This window comes from Arvicanthis niloticus, chromosome 5 (assembly GCF_011762505.2).
Source record: "Arvicanthis niloticus isolate mArvNil1 chromosome 5, mArvNil1.pat.X, whole genome shotgun sequence".
NCBI lineage: Eukaryota > Metazoa > Chordata > Mammalia > Rodentia > Muridae > Arvicanthis > Arvicanthis niloticus.
In genome coordinates, this window is record NC_047662.1 from 44,391,132 (window position 1) to 44,411,953 (window position 20,822).

The following is a 20,822-nucleotide window of genomic DNA, read 5'->3' on the forward strand; positions in this document are numbered from 1 at the left end:
CCACCCATCTCAATGCCATCTCTTATTCTTAATTCACTGGCAATTTAAAGAAAGCAGCAGGGCTCCAAATGTCCTGTTTCATCTTTTCTGCATCAACTTGGTTAAGGGATGCCTATGTAGCTTGTAGAACATTATTTCTAGGTGTGTCCATGGGGCTGCTTTCAAGAGAGATTTGATTCATAGACCAATAAAGAAGGTCTACCCCAACAGTCTGAGTGGGCATCATCTGAGGGTTAAGAACTCCAGGAAAAAGGCAGGGGTAGGAATGGGTGTACTTCTGTTTTCTCAAGATGAGAGCCATCTTTTGCCTTTGAGATGTACAGTGTGTCCCTAGGCCTTGGGATCATGTCACCTGCATTCCTGGATATAGGTTGAATTGAGCCACTGGTTTTCCTTGTTCCCCATTTTGCACATAGTTTCCTAAACCACATGAGTCAATCTCATATCAACCTTATATAGCTGTCTGTTCACTACTGCTTCTTTCTCTGAAGAACCTTGGCTAACATGCTACTAGATAACCAGCCCCTGAGGGATGACTGCACTGAACACTCTGGGCAGCAATCATGATATATCTGATATATTAATGATACCCCAGAGCTTTGCAAGCCAGCACTAGTGGTGGGGTTACTATTGTGGCATCTCCCAACCTCAGTGATTCTTGCCTTCAGGCTCATGAGAGCTCTTGAATGTACTCTTTTGCCAGGACAGAGGCTTCCGTTTGTCAATTTTTAATCAGCTCTCTTTCATGGGTTAGGAAGCCAGTGAATGGATTCTGTAAGTTCTTGAGAATATATACGCGGAATTATAGGCAGAAATTATAGGATGGATATGAAGTTTTTACTATGTTTTATGATTAAACAAAGTTGAATTAAAATTCCACTTATCAATTTGATCCTTTAAACTCTTCACTCTGTTTGTCAACTTGCAATAGGTTTGGGAGCCTAGGATTTAGTCTTTAATTAAGACCAGCACCTATTAACTCCTTGGGGATATATTTACCAAGTTAAGAAGGGACAGGTACCTTTGGAGAAGGTAGTAAAAACATTCACAGTGCATGCCTATAATGTTTTTATATGGGTTACGGCTCCATCTTTAAGGGGACTTGGCTAGTTCCCCATTCAAAGGACTTTGGGTTCACTCATATGGACATCGTCTCAAGGATTACAGTAACACTGGTGGTGTAGAGTCATGTATAAGACCTAAAGCTATGCAAACCCTTGTTAGAGCTTGACTCTGAAATGTTCCCCTAAGGCTTCTGTGTAAAAAGGTTCAGTTGCCAGACGATGAGCTTTTGTGAAGTGATTGGATCCGGAGGGCTCTGGCCTAATAAGCATTAGTCCTTCACTGAACTCAGAATACAATGACATTATTGGGAGATGGGGTAAGGGGGAGGTGGGGCCTTTTTGGAGGGAGTCTTGGCTCTGACCCCTGATGGACTGCGATTCCTGGCTTCTAGGATATAATCCAGATTGTTTGGGTATTCCCCTTTGTCACAATGTTCTGTCTCACCACAGGCCCAGAGACTCGGAACCAAGTGGCCATGAGTGGGTCAACCTGAGCCAATGTAGAAGCGTTTCCAAAGTTGCTTCTCTCAGGTATTACGTCACGGAGACAAAAGTCTGACTATCACAGTCCTTGAGGAGACATGAGTTATTTAGGTCGAGGGTTCCTCAAAGTCAATTGTATTTCTCAAAGGCTCCTACAAGGCAGACATTGTAATATTGCCACCTATATGAAGTCTACATTTAGTTTTCAGTGATAGGTAAAATCTCAGTGAAATCAGTGGCCCCATCTTTCTTAGAACTTCTGCCTTCAGAAATGCCACTGGCACACTTTTTAATGACACGAGCAGCCTCTTCATCAGCATAGGTCTTAAGATAAGGAGAGAATTGTGTCTATCACTATAATCATCAGCAAGCATCAGCAAGGGGTTGCGGGTCTACATGCCATAAATCCATTCTGGCCTTCCGATCCCTCAAGACTTTTGTTCCTTTTCTCATGATCACCAAAGGATTTCTGGAATTTTAACTTTCTCTATTTATGTTGTTGCTATGTTCATGTTTCCATCAACAACTCCCACGTGATTAAGCTTGACAGTGAGTCCAGAATCACTGGAAGGACCCTCTACTGCTAATGCCGCCCAGATGTGTTATGCTCCCATTGACTGGAGCCCTATCACATTCTAGTCTTATGCTTTCTCCCTGTTTCTTAAGGCACGATCCCTTGGATATGATTTGCAAGGGGTTTCCTGTCCCCTGAAGAGCCCATGGGCTTGACTTTATGTTTGAAGATAATAATAGCAAAGAGAGAGAATTGGCTTCTTTTTGCCAGGCATCTTCTTCAGGCAAGGGAATGTGTATTCTTCCAACAATGAAGAATAGTGTCAGCCAAGGAAAGGGCTTCTACTTCTGTGAGAGAAGGCTGTGCATGGGCTGGTCTGTCAAGGCTCCTTGCCAGCCTTCCTCATGCTTCCAGGCAATTTGTGAGGAACTGTTCTCTCCGAGCCAATATCTCAACTTTTATACCAGAGTCACCTGGTAAAGTGAAGCTGATAATTCACTTTAGATTTTGTTTTCTCAACTAAAATACCTAGTTGGGTTACTTTCTTCCTCCTACAGTTTTACAGATATGAAATATAAGAGTTTTTTTGTTGTTGTTGTTGTTGTTTGTTTGTTTCTGTCTAATCATGAAAAGTTTCCAGGGCTTAGTCTATACTTGAGTAAGAACAAGGGGATCTGAGTCTTACCTGTGAGCTATTGATGGCTCTCCACTACTTGATCCTTGACTCTTACATGTTTCATGACACTGATGCTGTGGTCTGCTGTACTTTTCATTCAGTCTATTCTCAGTTAGTTATTTAATGGCTGTTACATTCTTGAAGGCTTTATTTAACGCTTCACTTATTGTCTGTCTGTATGTATGCACTTGTGTGCACATGTCTTTGAGGCCAGAAGAGAGCATCAGATCCCCCATAGATGGAGTTACAGGCAGTTGTGAGACACCCAATATGGCTGCTGGGAACCAAACTGTAGTCCACTGAGCCATCACTTCAGCTGAGCCTTCTCTCCAGCACAGTGTCATCATTATCCTTGTCATTAGTTACTGCATGTTACAGGTTTCTAATGTCTACTTCTGAGCTACCTTCTATTAGAGAGACAACCTCAAATCCGGAGCCTCTTAGTCCACCCTCATCCCCTGGTCTTGGAGCTGCGACTTGTTCCTGAACACTGAGCAGCTAGCACACTTGTTGTTAACTCCAGAGGGAAAGCATTAAATAACTTCTAGAATCAAAGAGTATTCTGGAGAGCTGTGCTCAGAACAGGCTTGCTAAGCCACCTCAGTGGGGTAGAGTTGGTGGCTCATGTCTGCTGTTTCAGCCCTCAGAAGGCTGAGGCAGAAGGCACTTGAAGTCGCTGTGTAGCTAGACTGGGCTACAAGTGAGATCTTGGCCTGAAAAATCGGAACAAGTAAATAGCAAAAGAAAGAAAAGAACTCCTTGGGGGTGTGCCAATTATGTCTGTGATATTTGTTACTCCATTGTTCACCAGGATTGAGTCTATTGAACTGACTGGGAGGGAGGCATTACCTTCCTCTCTCAAATCTTTCCATATATCTTTCCTCATGCAGTTTGACTAATCCATCAGAGAGAACAGCCTTTCCCAGGAGTGGAGGACCAGTGAAGAATACAAAGGTAGCTTTGCTTCTTTGCTTGAGCCTCCAAACAAACTCTGAAGACATCTCAGGGAATCTCAGGGAACATCCATGTTTACCTTTACCACGTAAGTCTCTTGCTACTGATGTCCCCACTGGGGACCACTTACAACATCAGTCCCTCTGAGATTCAAGGTATTCGGTCATTGGAATGGCTGAGCCTGTCTTCCTTGTTCTTTCTTAGAAGTGCTGGGGGTGAGAAGAGGAGGGACATTAGTTCTTTAGCTTCTGTGGACTGCCAAATGCTGAGTTTTGCCAATGACCTACACTATGGGAAACTAGCCATGGATAGGAATAACAGTTAAATGTTTGGCAGGGAAAAAGGAATACCAGGTTAGGAAGGACCACCATGATAGTTTTCATCCATCTACTAATCTTTTATTGTGTGCTCACTCTTGGGCGGAATCTAGTTGTTACAGCAGTTTAATCCTAATTAATTCATAAGACACTCTGCTATCTGAGAAATGAAGTAGCGTTTATTTGTTTCCATGTCTGCTTGCTAAAGTTAGTCACATGAGAAGAGCTGAGCGGCATCAGAGGAATGCTTCTGTCAGCAGGAGGCTGGCCAGGGTCAAAACAGGAGAAGGAGGTGATTTGGGCTAAATCTAGAGGAATGAAGGAGAATTTACCTTGGGGAAGGAGAGGGGGAAGGGTATTCTAAGTGGAAGTCAGAGCATGAATAAAAACATGGAAGCATGCACATGCATGCTGTGTTAGCCGTTCCTGTAATCTGAAAGAAATGAGAAAAAATGTCATCATTGTAAACTATTATGTCTGGTTGTTTGATTTCATAGTCTTGCGTATGGGAAAGAGAATGTAGCAGAAAAAGCAATGTGTGTGTGTGTGTGTGTGTGTGTGTGTGTGTGTGTGTGTGTGTTAGAAGGGAGAAAACCCAAAAACATAAAACTGAGCTGCTATTGTTTCCAAAGATTTCAGAGATGACATCCACAAAGCAATGAAACATTTTTATTCTGGTCCAAATGACTGAACTATAAACCTGCAGATAATTGAGATTTTCTTAAAAATGGCATACCCATGGCTGCAAACTTCCAATCAGTATGGTTAAAAGGTTCCATTTAAAAACAGACTTAAAGAGATCTCACCTTCCAATAATCAGCAGCCATTATTAGTATACTCTAGAGAATGTGTACCTTCTGAGTTGAATGCTGTTTTACATTTCCTTCTTGTTTGATACTGTCACTCACTGTTACTTAACTATGTGTCCAGTATTAACTGATTCATAGTAGTGATTAGAATAGCCATTGTCTCTGTTTAACAGATGGGGAAACTGAGGCACAGATATTAAGTATGTGTTTAAGATTGTGCAGCCAATTTCCAGTTACATGGCTGGCCCTAACACTTCCTTCATTAACAAGCCACTCTTTCTTTGCTTCCCTTTATTGCTTCCTTTTGGTTTCTGGATCTGCAGCTGTAAACCTTTGTTCAGGTTTTGAGATTATGATTTTATTTTGATTATGTGTTTAATCATCATGTTTTTAAGATATCCATCAGGAACAAGAATCCTGTTTCGTTTCCGCCCTCTGGGGCCACTGTGTTAATAAAACAGCTTATCTCCAGTGTTTCACAATGTGGGATGGTTTCCTTCCCAGAATTACCTTACTGGGCCACAGGACATCTTGATTACACAAGATGTCAAGGCATCTGTTTATCAGGATAACTCACCCTTAACTCTGAGTAAAGCGAGGCTGCTCAATCTTAATTTGCCTCTAATGTTTAGCTTGAACAGTTAAACTTTGATATCCATTGGCAGGAAATTAGTGGGCCTCTTGGAGGAGGCCTTAATTATTTGTTTTTTTTTTTATCATCAAGCCTATGAGACACGTATTTTTATTATTCTAGTTTTTGCACATTGGAAAACCCTTGACTCAGACTTGCCAAGGTCACCCAGTTAGAATTCTGGAATTTGAACCAAAGCTGGTCAACTTTCACCATCCAGTGCCTTTTAATGACATGATACTTGAGTAATTGGAGTGAATGGTCCCATTTAAGCCAATTTCCTTCGGCTAGAGCCTAAACTCTGTGGTCATGAAATCTAGCTTATGGATCATTCTTGGCACTGAAAATAATGAAGTTAAAATATTAGACTGCATTCCATGGAGGAGGAACAAGTGCTATTTTGGACAATTTTTGTTTCAGTTCTACAGACATGAATGTAATAACATACTTGTGCCTGAGAAAGAGTGACCTGCCTTGCTTTGTGAAATGCATGTGATCACAGATGGCAGTTAAGAATCATGTAAAGGACAGACTGAGAAGGCTAAGCAGGTAAAGGTACCTGCTGCCAAGCCTGACCACAGACATCTAGTTCCTAAGACCCACAAGGTTTATAGAATCAACTCCTCCAAACTATCTCTGTTCTCCACTTGAGCACAGTGGCATATTTGCATGCAACACACCACACACACACACACACACACACACACACACACACACACAAAAATTTTAAAAATATATCACAATTAACTACTGGTGTAGGCCTGCAAACCCAGTTACTAGGTAGGCTGGGAAGAAGAATCACAAATTCAAGGTTAAACTAGACTTCAAAGAGTTCAGGGCCAGGGCCAGCTTGGGCAATTTAGGGAGTCCTCTATTCCAAAATAAAAAAGTTAAAAGGCAAGGTTGCATGGATAAGCCGAGGAATATAGCTCAGTGATAGCATGCTTGCCTAGCATGCATAAGGGCCAGTATTCAACCTCCAGTACTGCAAAAAGAAACAAACAGAAGCAAAAGTCATGTCTTCAGTCCTCAGGCTCTGGTCCAGACACAGAAAAAGCCTTAGACTCCTCAGGTTCACAGGGTCAAGCTGACCATCCCCATGCCTTTGAGTTCTTCTCTTCCTCTGCTCTATCTCTCAGCAGAGGTGCCAGGACCTCAGGATTATGATCACCTTCATCAACAGTCTCCCTCTTAACTACCTAATCTCTTCCTTCAGCTCTGTCCAATTATTTGTGAACTAAATCATGAAACTGCTCCACTCTATTTTCTCGTGTTGCTGGAGGCAGGGATATGTGATGTGTTTCATCTAAACCCATCATGCCGAGCATCAAGATACCTTGAATCCCCTCACCCTGATCTTCCTTTCTTTGATCTGCCTTTTGCAGTGCAACCACATCCATCCCTTCAATATTCATGCGGCTGGAGAACGGACACATTCTTGTTGTTATTTAATAGGTTCTGAGATAACAGGGAATATGAGTATCCCTGATCTGTGTTGGAGCAGTGCTTCCTGTGCGAGAGCATGAGCTTTGCAGGAGATGTCTGAGGCAATGCTTTTAGGCTGTAGGAAGGGAACATTCACATCTTTGGTTGGTTGGTAAAGAAATACTTGTAAGTAATCCGTACAAGTTTATGCATGCCAGGAATGTAAAGACTCCTATTTTGTTTATAAGGAAAGGTGTGCAGTGCAAATGTTTGGCCAGAGGTCTTCCTGTGCCTTAGCATCTCACGATGCCGTTGTAATCCACCCAGCTCCAGTATCTCATTCCAGAGTCATGTCTGGGTGTTTCTACTTCCGTTTCCCTCCATTGTATGTTCTGCTCCAGCTGTATAAGGGCAGTATGAATACTGCATTTGAAGATTTTTCTTCATCCTCTCAATATTCTTGTGGTCCATTTTGAAATTGCTAAGATGTATTTGTGAGTGGTCAGAGGTGAGAGTGGTCAAAGCTGAGAGTGGTCCTGGGGTGTATGTATATGAATGTGGCCTCAAACCAATTATAGTAACCTCTCCCAGCTTTGAGAATGCAGCTATACAGGAGTAATAGATTTGACTATCGCACAAGTTCAAAATTCCAGCCAAAACTTCACCCAACCTTATAAAGCATGTGTCAAAGAAATTTTAAGACACTAGTACACACAGTAAATTAAAAGTTCTAACTCCAACTATTAGATTAATAGTGATTGTCAGGCCTTGCCATGCATGCTTCCAGTACTAGGTCTCAGGATGGGGGGATTATATGTGGAAAGCTAGCTTTAGCTAGACAAAGAGACCCTGTTTGAAGACAAGTATAATGGCTTTAATTAAAGGGGGTTTTCTTTATAACTTCTCGCACTTAGATTTTGTGCTCCCATGGAAGAGGAGAAATCTACAGTACCTGTGGTTAGACAACTTTTAAATGTGTTTGCTTGGTGTAGCACATCTTCTCTTTCTATTCTCCCTTGAGAATGTATAATTCAATTTTCTGGCATTCAGTGAACTCAGAGTCAAGTCAACATGGTCCTTGATCTTCCTTAAAACTCTTTCTCTTTTCTTGTGTCAGCTCCAGGCCAGCAGTCCTTTTCTTCTTCATTGTCTGCTTAAGTTCCCCTGACCTTTAAGACTCACCTTAAACAACTTTTGAACGCTTCCCATGTGCCCTTAAAAATCAACCTAATCAATAAGAAGAAAAACCTTTCCACACCAACAGTTACTCTGGGTTTCTGAGTCATTCTCTCTATTTGGTCATGAACTCCTTGAGAAACGGTCATGCCCTAATCACTTTTGTAGATCCTGTAGCTAGTGCAGGGTTTACACAAAGCAATCATTTTGCAATAATGTTTAATAAAGAAGCAAATTGTGTTTATGGTCGTTGTCTATTTCCTTGGTTCTTTTTCAACTTACTCTGTCAGTAATCAGAGACCCCTGTCAGAGATGAAATGGAGTGTAAAAATCTTAGCAGATCATTTTTTTCTGCTCTCTGAAGTTCTCATGAAATTCTAGTAGGAAGGTGATGGGTGATGAGGGGTGGGGCCTGGAGGCGTGACTTTTTCATCCCTCCTGTTTTCATTTTGAGCAGGGTCTTGCTTGTTCTTGTCTGGTCTGATGCGGTTGGATGTGATCCCTGCTGGCCTCCTGTAACCAGGCCTTTGGTGTAATCTTACACCTAATTAGACAATCATGCATCAAGCCCAGCCCCTGCCATGTGAGGGATAATTTATTTTTCTTTGCTGTGCCCAGAAAAGTAGAGACTGCAAAGTCACTTCAGAGGTCAAGCTGTCTTTTCCTTTGCCCCTAGTCAAGTCCCTACCCTCCTGCCTTCTCTGGTGGGGACGGACTCCTGCAGGTCTGAGTGAATTCAGGGTGGTCTTTGGTGTGGTACTCAGAGGCAGATGGGTTTATCCTCATGCTTTCTGTTGTCCCTGCCCAGCATGGGTTTGAAGACCAATGCCTTCCTCACTTGGAGTCTTCAGCTCCGAATTGACCACTTGGGCTTCCTTGTCTGCCTGTTTTTCTAATATCGCCTCTCAATGCATGCATTCCTGGCAATGAATGATAAAGCATATTGTGCCTCACACAGACACTTCTAGTTTCCAGTTCCATCCTTTAAGCATCAGGTTTACTGTGTACCCTTTTCCTCCCTAGTCTCCTTTATCAGGGACTTGGATCTCTGAGATTCTTAAAACATTTGTTTGTGTCTCTTCCTGAAAGCCTCCCAAGACTCTCCCAGCCAGAAATAACACATATACCATGATTTATTGCTTGATTGACAAGATATATCTTCCTACTGGGCTCTTGGAAATTAAAGTAAAAGTGCTGTCAAAGTGCCTAGCAAGTTCTTGGCACACAGGTCCCAGGCAAATACACCTGTTAGAGAAATGAGTCAAACAGGAGCTGCGGGGAGCCAGATGTTGTATAAGAAACAAGAATGGAGCAGGGTAGAGGTCTAGATGACCACGAAGGACTGGGCAGAAAGAGAGTCAGGCAGTTCTGAGGTTAGCTTGGGGTGATGTTCACAAGAAGATCAAATGAGTCTTACAGGGAAGATAACTGACTGGAATAGCAGGAGCCAGTGGCATTTAAACGCCTGAGACTACAGAGGGTCATCTACTTATCACTCAAACCACCAAGCTTTCCTTTACGTCCATTCAACTGTTTTGTTCTGTTTAGTTCTGGTAGGACCTATCACTGCCCTTTTAGTCTAAGAGCCCTGGCTGGGAATAAGAGCTCAAGGAAGAGTGGATGACCGTCAACCGAAGGCTGTAAGAATAGGTACGGTCCAGAGTGCTAGAAATAAGATTTGAGGCACACAGGGTGTGTTTTGGTAAAACAGAGTGGCAGAGGGCAGAGGCTAAGACAGACGAAGAGGGAGTGGCTGTGATTCTTTAGAACATGAGTGATACCTTGAGACCATGAGAGTTCTCCGATCAGGACTGCCCCAGTACTCCTAGAGGAAGGACTGGAATATGCTCGCCACACTAGGTTTTTGTTTTTATAACTATCCTGGGGCTAGTATACAATATTTAATGCACCAGGTAGGTCTTGGGAAGAAAAGTTTTATGTGGATCAATTCTTTAAAACTTTCACATCCTTCAAGGTGTGTCTTAGTATACTTCTATTTTATAGATGAGAAAACTGAAATTTAGGGAAGACCGTCTAACTGATCCAAATCTCATGGTGAATGTGGCAAACCCAGCATTCTAAAGTAACCTTCTCTCTCTCTCTCTCTCTCTCTCTCTCTCTCTCTCTCTCTCTCTCTCTCTCTCTCTCTCTCTCTGCCAAACTCAGGTTGGAAGCAGAACCCCTCCCTTATTTACACAGGACTCACAGCATATTTTATCCTAAGCCTTTCTGATGACTCTCTTTCAAGTGAATGCTTAAAAGCTAAAAAAAAAAAAAAAAAAAAAAAGTTTCTCATGTCCTTCTCACCGTATAGCAGCCAGGTCGTGCTGGAGGCTCGAGGTGCTTGTTGACTGCTCTCAACAAGCCCAGCCAAGAAGCATTATTAAATGTGTGACAACTTCCTTCTGGAGGGGAGAAACATGAGTAATGAGGCCTAGATTCCAAGAGCGACAAGACTTGCCCCACCTCCAACTCCTTTAATAAATGTTAAACTTGAAAGGACAAGGCTCTTAAACAGCTTAAGATTTAGAACTTCAGACTTTGAAAAGATGAGACCAACATTTGCACAGCTCCTATTGCCATGGGAAGATGGGGCGATGGCAGCTGAAGTTCGAGGGGTGTCAGGATGTGTGGTCTTAGTTCCAGTGACATTTCCTTTAGCATCAGCTATGAGTTTTAGTCTCTTTCCACTGTAATATCAAATGCAGTAGTTGCCCTGAGAAAGCCTGGGTCCTGGAGAGCTGCTTTCTTGCGACAGAAATATGGCCAAGATCCTTCATTTCCCTGGGCTTCAGGTTTTTTTTTTTTTTTCCTCTGCAAAATAAGGTAAGTATACCTATGTCACCTGTGTCACAGAGCTGCTTAAGAGGGGAAAAACAAAAATGTAAGGGCTCAGAAAAGAGGATGGCCATCTCCCAGCCAGAGAGAGGCCTCAGAAGAAACAACCCAGTGATGCCTTCATCTCAGACTGCTGGATCCAGAGCTGAGAAAGTAAAGTTCTGATATTTACAAGCCCTTCCTACTCCAGTGTTTAGTATGCTATTATGGCAGCCTATGTAGGGTATATTTCCTCTTGAATTAATGAATGGACACATGATTGAAATGATTCTTATCTTAGTCCCTGCTCCATAGTGGCAGTTAGCCAGGCTCAGTTATTGGGTTGACTAGAGAGTATCCAAGCAAAGGAAACACCATTGGGAAGGCACAGAGACTCCGAAGAACAAATTATGTCCAACACAATCAGCTCTGAGCAAATGTTTGGGGGGCAAGAGGTGAGGTCAAGAGATGTCAGGGAGAGGGTTCAGCTAAAAGCCCAGAGAAACAGTGGCTAGGAACCTCCAGGTGTTTCCAAGTCACCGTCAGATACATCTACCCAGCATATGCTTATTCACCGAGGACTCCAGTTCTAACTACTATAGATAGAACAGGAATTCTCTAACTTCACAGCATGCTTGTGAAGTTCTGTATCTTACATGAGGAAATACAGAACTAAAGAGATGAAGCCATTTCCTGAAGGACAAATGGCCAAGTGGTATCCCAGCAGGATGGACTTGTGTACCTTGTTTAGGGTATGAAACACAGAGGGCTGCATTCACAGCATAGCTGCTAGATCTCCTCAGGAGGCACCCAGACCTGGCCTGAGTGTTTCTTGCTGGGAAATTTGGATGCTCAGAGTTTGGGCTGGAGGCTGTGAAGCACAAAGGCATCCTTCTGGTTCTATTGGGTATGTGTCTGGATTGCAGAAGGAAGTCACCTATGGGCAGTGGACTTGAATGTGAATTCTGCCTAGGGGAATGGAACAGATTCCAGGTAGAGGAAAGGCACCTGGGCAGGACGAACAGCAATTTTCTTGAAATGTGCATGATGGTCTGGAGCAGGGGGTGGTTATTAGGACACTTTACCTCAAGCCTTAACTTCCTGCATGTTGGGCCGCCAGGAAGACTCTCTGTTCTGGCTTCACTTCCCTTTCTGAAAGGACACAGACCCTTCTAGTGATCTGCCATCATGGGAACCATGTTCTTCTCAGTTATGCCAGCAGCATAACTTCATAACATTCAGCAGTTTATTCCCTGCTGAATCCAGTGGTTTCAAATACCCATTGTGACAGGCAGGGTTTGAGTTTAGTTCCAGGCTAAAGTGTTGACTGTTTTTTATCCTCATACCCAGTTATCTAAAGCCAGGATCTCTAACCTTGATTATTTTAAGGGTTTTACTATGTAGCCTAGGCTAGCTTTGAACTCAGAATCCTCCTGCCTCAAACTTGTGAGTGCTAGGATTACAGGCTTGTGCCATCATGCTTGGCCCCAATCTACCCTTTATCAGCCCCAAATTACTGATTGCTTTTAATTTATATTTGTCTGGCTCATATATATATGTATATATATACACATACACACACACACACATATATGTGTGTGTGTGTGTGTGTGTTTGTATGTGTATCTTGGCTCTGAATTTTTAATAAGAAGAAAGGTATATTGTTTGTTGGAACTTTAAAGTGCCTGAGTCAACCATGAAGTGATACCCAATGCCAGTGCTGGGTGCTGGAGCAAAGGGTATCTAGCAGAGGTAGTCAAGAGAACTTTTCCATTTGTCCATATCCACCTCCCACCCCTTGAACACATGATGTCTGCAGGTGTGTGGGAGACTATAGGCACCTACAGACTTATTTTGACTTATTTTTCATGTTGCATGGTATACTGACCATTTTGACAAGCATGGAAGTACATGAATGGTAGAGTGTATGTACCCATTATCTGTTGGCATAATCCATATGTGTTACAAATAACCAAAGAACCTTAATGCTCACATCAGGACCACATATACAGGAGGACCACACAGTAGGAGTTGTCTGGGGTCATCTGGGAGGCTGTGTTGAACTTGTCTGGTCAAACTCATATGTCTGCGTGTTGGCTGGCTATCGGTTAGCATACCATTTCTGAAGCATAGGTTACTGAGTGACTATGCTTCACTCTCTGGGGCCCTTATTCTTTGGAAATCTCACTAGAGCATAGTCTTGGAACAATGTACAGTTAACAAGAGGGAACATGTGGGGCTTCTCATGGTCCAGGCTCAGACCTGGCTCATCATCTCGTACCTGTCCTGGCAGGAACAAAGACATTCTCAAGAGATACGGTGACTCTACCTTTCACTGTAAGATGGAGATAAAGGATCCCAAGAAACTGGAATTTCTCCAGGAATCTTATAGTAGGAGAAGGAGATGGTTGGAGCCCTGGTGACAGCCATAGGAGGAATTTGCCTAGGGAAAGAGATTTGGCACAGCTCTGACAGCTTGTCAGACCACCTTGCAAGAGAACTGAAACAAGGGTGATGGGCAGGACCACACGTTGACCAGGCCTGCTTAGTTATTTATTTATACTGATTGACCTCTATTTAAACCCAGATCTCATTCAGGTCCCCGAAGATTGACTTGCAGGGCTGTGGGAAGGTCATTAGGTCGCTTTGTTTTCTATCCCAGTGTGACCTCATTGGGTACAGTGTGACCTCATTGGATACAGTGTGACCTCATTGGATACAGTGTGACCTCATTGGATACAGTGTGACCTCATTGGACACAGTGTGACCTCATTGGATACATTTCCTTTTTCTGCTCTTCACTGTCATTTAATTGGCTAACTAGCCCTTGAAAAACAGGTGGCTGAGCCTGACCCAATAGGGCTTCCAGTTTCTGACCCTAATGACTCTGATAATTCTCCCATGGGGCTTCCAGGGAAGAAACTTCAAAGTTCAAAATGTGTGGCAACCTGGGGCTTTCTCAGAGCAATCATCCTCTTAGACAGGCACCTGAATGAAAGGTGTCTATAAACAGCTCCCATCCCCAATCCCCGCTTGGGCTGCTGTCAGTCACCATGTGTAGTTGGGCCCTGCTGTTTTGTTTGGCTTGTATTTATTCCGATGGGTCATTTCCTGGGCTGTGCTACTTGTCAAACTTCATGAATGTCATCCCTGTCTGTATCCATTCCACTCACTGAATTCTACAGGTTTTTAATTCTTGAAGAGTTCTAACAATCACACTGTCCCCATCAAGAGGGTCTAGGTGCTCCCTCCCACCCCTTCTTTCTTTTAGCACAGTTTCTATGTTAACTGGGGATACCTGCTATGGCCAGAGTTGTCTTTCTCAAGTATTCTGCATCTGCGTTGCCTTTGGTCTGGCACCTGCCCACATCCTGAGCCTCATCTCCGTTGCCTGAACTAATTACATCCCATTGTTTCAAAGCATTGGACTCCCACTGTACAGAAGCCCCAGCTTCCCTTTATGGCTCTTGCTTATCCACATCCTTCAGCAGGTGGCATCGACATGCCTTCCTTCAGGAACCCAACCTTTCCTCCTCCCCAGCTGGGTGGATGACACAGGTCCTTTCTGCTACTTAGTGACCCTCCTCCCTGTCCTCATTGCACTCGCCATGTTGAAGCATGGCTGCCTTATTGAACTTCTACATCCTGCTCTAGACTGGGGCTTCCTGGGACAGGGGCCTCATCTTATTTAGAACTGTACTCACAACAGCCTTGACAGGTGCTCTCTCAACCATTTGGTTTTAATGAAAATAGGTATTTGTACAAGGCACAGTTGAGTTACAGCAGAACATGAAACATTCCCGAATTGTCTCATTCTCCTTCCTTCCTATTCTCCCTCAAATGCTTCAGAAACATACCCGGACCCAAAGGGTTCACCCAGGGGGCCGAGTAAAGTAGTTGAAAGCTGTTCTTTGATGTTTTTATTTCAGGAAGCTACTTGAACAGAGGGTAATTATTGTTGTTAATAGCAATGATTTTCCTATAATCTGGTTACATGTCCTATTTCATTTTAACATCAGAACAGCTGCCTTTAAACAAGCCTGGGCCTGGCGCTGCGGCCAGGGTTTCCTGAAACATACTCTTTGGTCTAATTATTCCACTGCCAGGGCCTGTCTGAGAAGGAAGCCAAGGATGTTGGGCAGGATAGGGTCACCTCTCCCACCCCAAGTCTTTAGAAAACAGAACTTCCGGGTGCTTTTCAAAAACAAATCCCCTTTCTGGTTCTAGTGAGGCACATGGGTTTCAGATCTCAGCATCTCTGCTGTAAGTCCCCAAAAGCCAGCCAAAGGTCTCCAGACACAAGACCACAGCTCTAAGGGAGCAGGTTTACCTGTCCTCTTTCTCCTGGCCATTGGCTGCTTAGGAGACGGACGGCCATATCAGTGCTTTGCAGCCTCTCAGATCTCTTTCCCCACCCAAAGCTTGCTTTACAGAAGGAAGTGAGGTCTCTTCAGATGGTTTCACTTTAAAGCAAAACTCAAGGTTCAATGCCCTGGGCATTCACTAAACATTTACTGCGTCTGTAGCTGCTGGCAGGCTGTCCATCCCACATTTGCGCATGCTTTTTAGGATTTTCTTGGTCTGGGGTTTTCTATTAGAGTATGTGGTAGGTAATTGCATTTGCTTTGGAGCCAGTCAGATCCAGGCCCAGGCCCTTTTCGGCCACCCACTATGCTCCATGGTCTCTAAAGGAAGAGTCTCTACCTTTTCATATCTTTGAGTTTCAAGTCCTTCCTTATAATGTTTGGAGAAAAATACCCACCTTGCATGGCTGACCTGAGGACCTGGTAAGGCAACTGAAGACACATTGGTGACAACTGACTATTGCTGTTCTTCTCCTGGCAGGCCCAGTGGGAGAATTTCAGCGGCTTCACTTCTCATTAAATACACCTGGGTTGAAAAATTCAGTTTCAACAATTGAGTGGGGTAGGGATAATGACCTTGTACAAACAATGTATTTCAACCAATGCACACCTCTCTAGAACACTCAAGGGCTCCAAGGTCACCTGCTGGGCACTGGCTCAGCTCACATGGGAGGGAAAAAGATATCTCTGGCACTTTTCCTATAGTGTCAAACCTACCTAACAGCTGTTTCCAATATACTGGTGATTTAGGAAAACAGTCAAAAATAATACCTTGGGAATCTAAGTCCCACAGCTATGAAAAGTCACACAGGAGGAGAGAGGTTGTCTTTAATCGGGTCATTTCATTTGATCCATGATGGGCTTTATTTTATTTTGAAAATGAAATAAACCTTAAGAAAAAAAATATTGTTCAGCATACATTTTTATACGCACTTTCTGGCTTAGAAAGGGCTTGGTTCTGTAGTCCTAGCATATATAAAAATATATAAGACAACAAATAGAAACCATGCTGGCTGCCCTGCACATGCTCTTTTGCAACTAAAAGTGTTTTCAGGAACTATTCTAGCCTTTCCAAACCATGTGTACCAGTTAGGGCAGGATGTGGAGAACACCTTTCTTTTCCCCCACAACCTTGTTCAAAGACAACCCACACACACATACATACATACACACATCCCTGCGTGTTTTTTTTCACTGTGAGACTTTTAAAAATAATGGATGTAAATGAAGCATTGGAAGCAAAGCTGAAAACTCCATAGATTCCCAGGAAGATAACAATCCTTTCCACCTATAGGTGGGACCCTTTGAAAAATAGACACAGGGAACACAGATGGAGGAGTCAAAAGCTCTGGCTTTGCTTTTGTCAGCAGTGCCTTGGATGGGCCTAAGGTCATTAGACAGCCTATTACTTTTCAGAACTTTGGATACTCATTTGGGGAGGGGGTGGTAGGAATCTGAAGAATGGACATATGCCACAGTGAAATGTAGGAAACAGCATTGTTCTTCAGCCCTCTGGTTTAAAGGCAAAGGCCAATGGTCAAAGTTATCATCTCCACTTAGCTTGAAAACATGGGCTGATGAAAGCCAGACTTTCTTTGCTCAGCCATGAAATGAATTATTCTTGCTCAGGCATGAGGTATTGGATATCTTGTGAAGAAGATGGGCTGTGGGCTGACTTGAAGGCAGACAGTCTCCTTAGAAACTACATGGAGGAAACATAAGGAGATGAGATGTTGGGTATTGCTGTGGCTTAAGTGTTGGAAAGTTAAAGTTTAGATAATGTTTGAGTGTGTATGCCAATAGATCATAGGCTGGTCATCTCCAATATGGCAGTATGAGAGTGGCAGACCCTTTAAGAGATAGACACTAGTGTGGAATAATCAGGTTAGCTGATTCCCAAGAAGGGATTACATAGTCTTCTTGGGACCCCATTAAGCTATTATATCAAGGAGTGAGTTGTTATGAAGACAGTGAGTCTGAAGCCTGAGTCTTCCTGGCTTCTTGTCTCAATATTGACTTTCCATTTTGAATACACCACCATCTCCATGCCATCCACCATGTTGCCAAGAGGACCATACTAGAGACCTAACAAATACTGCCAACTTTCTTTGGACTTGTGTCTCCAAAACTGTGAGCTAAATAAATCCTTACTTTATCCATTGCACAGCCTCAGGTATTTTGTTATAGTAGTAGTATTTAGAAGTAGGTCTTGGAACTGAGTCATGAGCACTTCACTTTGTGAACGTATTCATCTATTTGTGGATCAGTGAATGACTTTATTATAAAAGCAAGTTCTCTCTATTATGTTTATTCTATCTTGTTACATGATGCTTGCTGTTATGATGGAGCAAAAAGCTTCTTAGTAGGTGTTAAGCAAATGAATTCCAACAGTATGATTTGGACTTCCTGGCCTCCAGACTAGAGCTAAATTAGCCTCTATTTATGTGAAAAAATAGTCAATGATATAATGCTATTGTGGCAGAAACTAGACCAAGACAAATGGTTGCTCTCTTTAAAATTTGTCTTACTGGTTTTATTGAAAAGATACATGTATCTTTACAATAGTTCTCCAACATCTTTTAATTCAATCATAGACTAATGCTAACCACACACATTTAGCATGAGAGTTCACAAATGTAAGGTCTCAACCTCACAAGACTGCCTTTATTTTAGATTTTTGTTGTAAGTCCAGGATCCTAATGTAATAATTTCTGTTTAATACCCTTAGGTTTGATAATTCATCTCACAGAACTCAGAAATGTGTTACACTTAACAATCGCCATTTTATTCTAAGAGATACGACTCAAGAACATCAATTCAAAGAAGGCCAAAAGGTAAGGGACATGCTGAGGGTGACCTCTCTGGGTTATCACTGCCCTGGCACATGTGTGCATTTGTCACCTTGGAGGACTCTAGTTTTTTGTCCACAGTATCTGTTTAGTCTTCATTATGTAGGCGTGATTGGTTAAGTCATTGAACATTGGTGAGTGAAATCAATCTCTGGCTCCAAAGGTTGGGGAGAATGTGGTTAGAAGTTGAATTTAAGTCTCATGTCTTTATCATCTACATTATTTATACCCACAGCCAATCATCTGTGTATCTACAATCTGTCTCTCTAAGAGCCATACTACCATACTGAAGTACTTAGCAAGGGCTGTAGACTTCATTTTGAATATTAGCTGGAATAGGCAAAGGATGAACATTCGTGAGCATTAATTATCACCTCCTAATTAACTTGTCAAATTTGGATCTCTACATCTTCAGGGTCTAATTCTGAATCAATAAGGGTTTCATTTAATGAAATCTAAGAACAGAATTTATGTTTTGAAAATTTTGCTACTCACCCTGACAAATCGAAAATGAGAAAAACCCTACCACTCAAGGCTTAATAAATGCTAATATATACAGAGGGGACCATCTTATGACTATTAACATGGTCCCAATAAATTGACAGCCTTTAAGCTAAAATTGAAGAGATAGCTTATCTTTGTGACTTCCTTTTTAGAAAATGATATCATATTAGGAATCAAAAATTGCACAGAGCAAAACAAAGTCATATAGATAAATTAACATTAGAAGTTTCTGTGTCTGGAATAAAAAACAGTTGGTAAATATATACAACAAACACTTTTTTTTTTTTTTTTTTTTTTTGGTTTTTCGAGACAGGGTTTCTCTGTGTAGCCCTGGCTGTCCTGGAACTCACTGGTAGACCAGGCTGGCCTTGAACTCAGAAATCCGCCTGCCTCTGCCTCCCAAGTGCTGGGATTAAAGGCGTGCGCCACCACCGCCTGGCCAACAAACACGTTTTAAATAAAAATAGAAAAAGAGTCAGTGAATACCATTTGAAAAACTTGGAAATCAGAAAATTAACTTAGAAATGTACAAAATGTGTGAATTAAATGGTGAATGTTTTGATAGAAATCTAGGGATCTGGTGAAGAGTCTTTTAAGACTCTTGCTGACATTTACTGTTTAATTACTTAGTTAGTAAATATTTAATGAGTACTTCCTTTAAAACCAGTGTGTGTGTTTGTGTGTGAGTGTGTGTCTGAGAGACAGAGAGTGAGAGATAGATACAGACAGAGACAGACAGACAGACAGACACACACACACACACACACACACACACACACACACACACACACAGGGGTGGGCAAGGAGAAATGTAAATTCCCGTGTAAAGTCTAATTCTTTTAAAGTGTTGGTCCTAAGATTCAAAATGATGATTATCGCATTGATATGGACCATGGCAAATGTCTATTAAATGTTAGCTGTGCTGTACTACATGTTTTATTTTGCAGGATAACTTTAGTTATTCTTCAGAGTGACTCATGATATTGGTTCTGTTATAATCAAAATGTACGAGCCAGAGCAATTCCATTTTATGATCAAAGTCTCATTGTGAGGAGATGACAGAGATTAGCTTAGTCCCCAGGTTCACTGATCCACGGTTTTAGCTCCCACTCCGTCTAGGACAGGACTTCGTCCTTTCATTTCTTCCTTGCCCCCTTTAAAGGGGGGGCTTTGAAACATAGAATTCTTCTTGTCTGTAAAAATTAATTTCAAAATTAGCAAATAATGATGGCCAGATTTGGCCCAAGGAGTTGGGAGATGCCAGGCGTTTCTGGTATTCCGTAGGAAAAGCATCAGTGATCTGTCATGACATGATGCTATCCCCGAGATGCCGAAGCTAGTCACCCAAAGGCAGCTGCAGCAGAAACTTTCAATTACCAAATGTTGGCAGGAAGGATGCAAGAGGAACTAGGGGTACCCAGAGTTTGGAGAAGCAACTCTTGGAGTACTTGTTTGAAGGAAAAAATAAAAACCTTCTTTTGAGACTGAGCCAGGAGTTTTGTTTTCTGCCTTAAAAAAAAAAGTGGAATTTTTGTAAATATCTGGGCAGGTAACAGAATTAACCCACCTGCATAGTTTTTCAAACAACCCCCTAAGCAAACTCCAGAGTCAGGGCAGGGGGGCACTTGAGTGTTTTTGTGCTATGGTCTTGGAGTCTGGGGCAGCCGTTGCCCTTGGCTGCACTTAGCTTGAAAAATACCAGCAAGGGTTTCTTCTTTCATGTAGTCTTATGTTTGGTTTGCTGTAAGACAAGTTGAGAAATGGTTGGTGTGGGGGTGGGAAATGGGCAGGGAGGTGGATGGGCATATTCTCCTTCTGCCATTCTCTTTGAACTCTGTGCCACAGGCTTCGTGCATTTCTTCCCCCAGGGTGTTGGAAATCAAATTACCTGCCTGGAGAATTTCAGAGTGAAAAATCAACTCACGGCCTGAAAGCCAAGACACGAACATTCAGTGGGAAATCAAGAGGGGACTCCAGGGAAGGGGACTGGGGTGGAGTAAGAGGTGTCTGCATTTGACAATTGAGAAGTGCAAGTCGAATGTTGCCCTTGGGAACTAGATGATTCCAGACCCTGGCAGAGCCGGGAAGGGCTCTCAGTGGAGGGACCCTAAGCTGAGGGACAAGCCTGGCAGAGGAACAAAGGGAGCCTGAGTTTCTTTTAACCTGGGTGAAGGGCTGTGCTGGGTGGGGACTGCAGAGTGGAGGAAGTTATGTCATACACAGGCAGGTGCCAACCCTC

The 20,822-nt window shown here is 42.7% G+C and overlaps 1 long non-coding RNA gene across 1 annotated transcript; it reads left to right on the plus strand.

Annotated features, from left to right (window-relative positions):
- Positions 1 to 3,637: 3,637 nt before the first annotated feature.
- Positions 3,638 to 20,588, plus strand: LOC143442218 (uncharacterized). Its single transcript, XR_013110228.1, has 3 exons — positions 3,638 to 3,779; positions 17,959 to 18,064; positions 20,452 to 20,588. It is a non-coding gene; the product is annotated as an uncharacterized LOC143442218 (long non-coding RNA).
- Positions 20,589 to 20,822: the final 234 nt, after the last annotated feature.